The sequence below is a fragment of the Scylla paramamosain genome, chromosome 17, assembly GCF_035594125.1.
Source record: "Scylla paramamosain isolate STU-SP2022 chromosome 17, ASM3559412v1, whole genome shotgun sequence".
Lineage (NCBI taxonomy): Eukaryota > Metazoa > Arthropoda > Malacostraca > Decapoda > Portunidae > Scylla > Scylla paramamosain.
The window spans coordinates 500,274-506,569 of NC_087167.1; the positions used below are offsets into that span (position 1 = coordinate 500,274).

General features: G+C 42.2%; 1 long non-coding RNA gene across 1 annotated transcript; it reads right to left on the reverse strand.

The window, feature by feature from the left end:
- Positions 1-1,688, reverse strand: LOC135108283 (uncharacterized). Its single transcript, XR_010272197.1, has 2 exons — positions 1,482-1,688; positions 1-1,036 (listed from the first exon to the last, which is right to left on the reverse strand). It is a non-coding gene; the product is annotated as an uncharacterized LOC135108283 (long non-coding RNA).
- Between the last annotated feature and the right edge of the window lie 4,608 nt (positions 1,689-6,296).

Below are 6,296 nucleotides of genomic sequence, written 5' to 3' on the forward strand. Positions count from 1 at the left end.
TTACAAGTCAAATCCACATAAATACAGAAATCCCGCTGTGAGCTTCTTTACTAATATCTTTCATTTTTTTTCCTACGGTAATAGAAGTCGCAGAACAGTTTCTCGCTCTCTGCCTCCCCCACTTTTCCTCATCATCTGAAGCCAGTAAAGAATACGCAAAATGTGCATTTTGCGTCTCGGTGGTGGCTTGACGGGCAATCATCCACGTTACATGCACCACAAATATACAGGGAGAGTGATCGTCACATCTCTCAAATTGATATGTAGTGCCGATACGAAGGTGCGAACAGGTGCGGGAGTTGTGAGTGCAAGGAGTGGGGAGGTGAAAGGAGAGAGGAGAGAGGAGCAGGTCGGTGGTGTGATACTTTGGATGGTGGATGCCCTTATAGTGCAACACCGACCAGTACACGGCCCTGCCTCTCCCTCATCCTCCCGTTACTTGGGCAAGCATCTCTCTCTCTCTCTCTCTCTCTCTCTCTCTCTCTCTCTCTCTCTCTCTCTCTCTCTCATGCACACGTAATGGCTGGCTAAAACACACACTTCCGTCCATCACCGGCGTCCAAGGAGTGTCAGCGATGCAATGCAATGCTCGAATCGTCCTGCGAAGTCAAGAAGAAAAATACTTGTGGTCTGTGGTTACATAAAACGACAATAAGAGCTTCGTTTAATAACTGTTCCATTGTTTGCCACTTCCGTGCCTCTAATGCAGCAGTGTAAACGGTTCTTCGGCGAGGTATTGACGCTGGTACTAATGGGCTGGAGGGAAGCGGGTTCGTGAGCTCCTTCGTTCATCTTCATTTGGCGTGTCACGAAGCATCGGTGGTGAGTGATCGCGGCGCCGCCCTCTCCGGACGCTGTGAGGGGCGGCGGCGGCGGCGGCTGCGGAGGTGCAGGGGGCGAGTTTGGTCGTGGCAGCAGCGTCAGAATGACCCACTTTCCTGCCGTGTGAGCGTCCGCGCGGCCGTTGCCCCGTCCTCCACCACCGCCGACACCACCTCCGCTACCATCGCCACCCACTCGCCCATCGTCCATCTATCTATCCATCACAAACATCATCACCTATCATCACCACGAATACAATATTCAATGCTTACTTCCCCTACCATGCACAAAAACCTCATACATTAGCTAATGGCAGTGAAATCATCTCTTAATCATGAAAACAACCCAATAATCACTATCATTTCACCATCACCACCGATAACAAAGTACAGTAACGCAAGATCTTCACTATAACCTCCTTATCACCAAATACCACCACGCAATCCACTGCTTTCACTACTTCTAATCTTCTTCAGTACATAAAATATAAATCTTAATAAAAAAAACAACATTTGTAAATACGCAAACAAATTCCTGGCCGACATAAGAGCCTGAATGTTAACGGTACAGGGCGGACCAGAAAACATAGGCTGTGTTAGCGGGCGGCGAGTAGTGATGGCTGATCCAACACACTCAGGAAAACAAGTAACGAAGCATACCTGAGCCATCACTCCTCCGCCAACACCTGACACTCGGAGCGGCACGTCAGCACACCTGGGATCACTTGTTTATCTACCGCGGCGTCACTTTCGGCGGCCAGCGGCTTGGACACCTGTGGGACGGAGACAGATAGATAGATAGAGAGACAGAGAGGTACGTGCATGCACAGATACATACATACTTGCATATACACATACATTATTGATAAAAAAACGAATAGGTGGATAGACAGATAGACATACAGACAGATAGATGGATAAATAGATAGACAGACTGATTAAGAGAGAGAGAGAGAGAGAGAGAGAGAGAGAGAGAGAGGGTAACAATATAAACAGATAGATAAATAAATAAAAAAATATAGACAGACATATAGAGAGATGGTCTGACATAGGTTGATAGACAGATAGGTGCATAGCTAGACAGAAAGATAGATGGTTAGACAGATAAACAGATAGATAGATAGATAGATAGAAAGATAGATAGATGGTCAGACAGACATAATACCAACTGAACATAATATAAAGATATAAATATTGAAGTAAACAAAGGTGTGCAATTATCAAGGAAGCAAAGTAATGAAGTGCGGGGCAGGGGAGGAACGATACAACAACAATAATAATACGAAGAGATATAAAGTGTTCCCTGACGCATTTTGGTTGAATAATTAGAAGAAGAAGAAGAAGAAGATGATGATGATGATGATGATGATGATGATGATGATGATAAAGATGAGAAAGAAGAAAAGCCACAAATGAGGGTTATGAAAAGGACAAAAGAGTCGTTTCTCCTCCATTTACTAAAAAGAAAAAGACAAAACAAAAGAAAAAGAAAGAAAGACAGAAAAAAAGAAAGAAACAGGCAAATGACCCATACACTAGCAGAAAAAAAAATAAATAGAAAGGTAAAGAGCTTTCTAGAAAAAAAAAATGTTAGCACAACCTCCTCAGCCTTGCACTTACATCACACTGCCTCTTCTCCTCTAATACACTGTCCCTCCACCTCCTGTCTGTGCACTGTCAATCGTCCCCCTAGTTTGTACACAGTCTTTTCTTATACACCGCGTTCTCCTTCTCGTCTCTACACTGTCCTCCATCTCTCGTCTTTACACTGTCAATCATCACCCTAGTTTGTACAATCTCTCTTTTCTCCTGTCTATACATTACTGTAATTTCTCCTTCCCGTTTGTACACTGTCCCTCCCTCAGATAAATTCATGGATGATGATGACAGATGGTGGGTGTTCAATGTTCAGGAGCTGCCTTGTGTGGATCAACTGGCCTTTTGCAGTCTTCTTATTTTATCATGTTCTTGTCTCCTTTCATGTTGTACTAATTTACGATGATGATGATGGCGATGATGATGACGACGATGGTGATGATGATGATGGTGATGAGTTGTCACTCCAGCAATAGTGACTGATCTCTACTACCAGGTTTTCACTATCCTTCCAGATTGGCATTTTACTCATGGCATCTTTCATATATATTTCTTAGAACGAGGGAAAGTAAAGTACCACGTAGTATTCCTTTCCATACGATCTCGCAGCTCTGTAGCAACTGTAGTCTCTGTGATCAGTGAAGAGAGTATTGGGCAGTCTTTACTTCAGTACAGGGAAGAGGTCATGGCGAAAAAAAAAAGTTAATATAGTTTTTCACTTATTAAAAAGAGTGGACGAAGAATAAATAAAGAATAATAGATATATAATAAAAAAAAAAAAACTTGTTCATAATACCGTTCCCCAAAAATAATCCGGGGAGAAGTTTCGGGAGGAAGTTTAACGTATTTTCTGAGGTGTCTTGATACTGGTTTGAAACAATGCAATAGGTTTCAATAAAAAAAAAAGTGAAAATGACATGCAAGTTTACAGAAAATATATGCCTATTCCATGTATTCCTTGCTTTTATGGGTAAATGCACAGAAAAAAACAGTTTTGGGATGGGTGAAAGGAGAGAGAGACTCCCATTCCACCACATGAGTTTAGCAATGACCAGAAGCTGCGTTATATATCCCACTCCCTTCCACTGTCTTTAGTTTTCCCTAAGTCTGCTTCGATTATATAACTTCTAAGGCTTTTTAAGGAGATTGTCGGTAGGTGAGAGGACTTGAAATTGACGGGAAAACGCAAAACACACAGCGAAAATTAGGGTAGCAAATTACTCGACTTCTGAATACAACTGTACATTCCAGCCTGAAGAAGCAGTGGTAGCAGGTTGAGGAAGCTCTGCCGCAGCGGGACGCCACCACATGAACCCTGTATCCTGACTAGCATTGCAAATTTACAGTTTAATTGGAGTCTTTGCGGTGAATGGGACAAGAGTAACAGCAGTCGAATTAAAGTGCCTGATTTATGATGATTGGCATGACAAGAGTAAGAATCACTACAGGAGCGTTCGCAGGAAGAAATGCAAGTAAAGGCATGCATTCTACATTATATTCCCTGAACGTTAAATTGTATGTTAAACAGATTAAACTAACGGTGATTCGAGTCGCTTCCCTGCCTTAGAAAATTGCAAAATTTGCCGTTCACCAATAGGTACTGGAAGAGTGTTAGATTAATGGAAAAGACACAGTAATTGCATTGTAAGTGCTGAATCAATAGGAAGCTTTGTAAGATTAGATAACTTTATGGGTGGATATAGGTATATATGTTTTATACAGGAAGTGCCAATGACTCCTTGCAGGTTCCTTTCATAAAGTTCTGATGTTTTTATATTCTAGCCCTCGTGCATTAAAATGGAAACAGTTCACATTATTCATGTTCACGTCTCAACCTTTTCAATGTTATGGCTTCTCCACGAACTTGATTAAACACAAATAAAATAAAGTATCTAATAAATAAATAAATAAATAAATAAATAAATAGAGTTTTGATACATGTTTACAATATCATCTTCACAGATATCCCCTGCGAAAAAGAATGACTCAGTAGTTCAAGTCTATCGGTACCAATAGGTTTTGTCTTTCCTCAGAAACTGTTTCGGATTATTTTAATGAAGTAAGAAATGTCATAGAGTCATTAGCACCGAAGGGAAGTCAACGCAGCGATTCACAAGGCACAGGAGGCTCGCAGTGTACACAAGGCTCATTAGGACAATTTAACATGAGTGAATGAAGATATGGAGTTATCAGAGGGAAAGTTATAGGACTTTCTCCAGCGCTTTCAAAACAATGAAGGCATGATTCTTTGCTTCTTAATTTTTGCTTCTGGTCACTTTCTCAGGACTTTCTGTCGAGTCACCCCGAACGAAATGACCTCTAAGGAACGTCCCCCTGAGAACGTCCTCCAGAGAAAGTCGCATCAAGGTTCACAAGTTGCGTAGCGAATTGTGCTCCTTGCCCTTCCTGCGCCGCCCGCTGGGGAGACGCATATACTTACCAGGAAAAGATGGTTTCACACACACACACACACACACACACACACACTCTCTCTCTCTCTCTCTCTCTCTCTCTCTCTCTCTCTCTCTGGCGTCAGTTTAGGAGCTCATTACTAGTGGGCTCATCGGACCTGTATGTTCAGAATTATATCTTATTCTTCATTTAGATTGTTATAAGCTGTGAATAATAGAAAATACAAAATCTCTCTCTCTCTCTCTCTCTCTCTCTCTCTCTCTCTCTCTCTCTCTCTCTCTCTCTCTCTCTCTCTCTCTCTCTAATTTACAGAGACGCTGAAAATATCCATGGTCGGGATGTCATCGTTTTTTTTTCCTAAAGTTAGTAATCCTTCCATGCCATGTCATATTAAGGCTGCACTTGCTTGCTAAAAAAAAAAAAAAATAAAGAAACACTCGTATAAGGACGATTTCTTACGATAACCAGAAAATTGGCTTTAAAAAATATTTCTTAACTACCCTGACTTTTTTCTCCAAGTTTTTTTTTTTTTTAGTTAAGTTGTATTTCGACTTCTTGGTGTGTGTGTGTGTGTGTGTGTGTGTGTGTGTGTGAAGGAAGGATTTTACGTGAACCTGACACTCATTCAAGGATCAGGAGTCACTGGCCATCCCGTCGAGGGAGTGTGTGAGTGAGTGAATGTATGAATGAATGAGTAGGGAAAGCCTGCCGCTTGACTCTGCTGTGACGTCACCTGTGCTTCCCATTCTCTTATGAGGAAATAGTTTCCCATTCCTACTGAACACTGCGTCACGTTTTCTATGGGGATATTGGTGATGTTCTATGTCCGGCTGCTGGTGTGGGTAGGTGTAGGTGGGGACGGGGGAGGAAGGAGGGATAACCCGGGTGACTGCGGTAAGGTGGATGGGAGCACCGTGGGTGTTGTGACGGCATGGGTCATGGGATGGGATGGGACGGCAGCAAGGTGAAGTGGGAGATATGGAGAGCTCGTTAAGTTTTCTCTACCTCCTACGTTGTTGCTTCACTTGATTTCACTGAGTGCTGAATACTTTGAGGTGAGCTAATGTCGTGTTTAGTATTGAAAGTACATTGTGATATATGAGTGTTCGTACATGCATTTCACTAACTTCAATAAGGATGTACTCATGCAGCAGCAGTGTTCCACGTTCTGCTAACTTCAGGGATGAACATAATGACATACAGTGTTCCACGTTCCACTAACTCCAGGAATGAACACAAGCCCAATTGTATACAGTGTTCCACATTTCCAGTAACATTCTATTAGTATCAAACATCCCCCAGTGCAGCCTGTGATCTAGTGAAGGTTGTCATAAATGTCATGGAAAGGCATTACACACAGCACATTATACAAAAAATCTGGCCACAAGGGTTGGGATATTATCATTACACACTGATTGGAGACACATCCGTTTGACCAATTTAGTGTACACACTGTTATGGGAAAGT